The 630-nt window shown below is 31.7% G+C and overlaps 1 non-coding gene across 1 annotated transcript; it reads left to right on the forward strand.

The window, feature by feature from the left end:
• Positions 1 to 497: 497 nt before the first annotated feature.
• On the forward strand, positions 498 to 570 carry Trnar-ucg. The gene has a single exon. It is a non-coding gene; the product is annotated as a tRNA-Arg (tRNA).
• The last annotated feature ends 60 nt before the right edge of the window (positions 571 to 630 follow it).

Raw genomic sequence — 630 nt, forward strand, 5'->3', positions numbered from 1 at the left:
AAGTGGAGTATGTTTTGTTTCTAATGTTTTTCAACTTCTTGAAGAATTGAATATTTTTTATTTAAATGCTACTACAAGGTACGGTATTATGTAAAAGGGGAGGTCGCATGTTTGTATTATATCATCTTTAATATTAATAATTGGTAGCGGATTTGTCTGCCGTCGATAAAGGGGTTCAATAAGAAAAAAATGTGATAATGACAAAGAAAAGACAATAAAACAAACAATCCAAATTAGGTTTATAGACATAATTGAATGTAACCATGTGACCAAATGCTCCATGAGGTACATTTATAATAATATTGTGCAACGTATTAAAATCGACGTAACGTCTGTCTACGTTTCCACGTTCCGCACAATATTTTAAAGTTTTTGTTATTTTAAATGTTAATTAAAATATAGTAATATAAACAATGTCAATAATATTCCTAGACGTCTTGTATTAATATACTGTGTAGTCTCTGTTTACGTTTGAAACTTCGAAGCACTTCAACAACGGCCGCGTGGCCTAATGGATAAGGCGTCCGACTTCGAATCGGAAGATTGTGGGTTCGAGTCCCATCGGGGTCGAGTACTTTTTACTTAATGGATTTTTATTTTAATGTTTTTTTGCTATTTAAATATCATTTC

Source organism: Anneissia japonica, unplaced genomic scaffold (assembly GCF_011630105.1).
Source record: "Anneissia japonica isolate Jap-2015-1 unplaced genomic scaffold, ASM1163010v1 scaffold80307_len658_cov163, whole genome shotgun sequence".
Classification (NCBI taxonomy): domain Eukaryota; kingdom Metazoa; phylum Echinodermata; class Crinoidea; order Comatulida; family Comatulidae; genus Anneissia; species Anneissia japonica.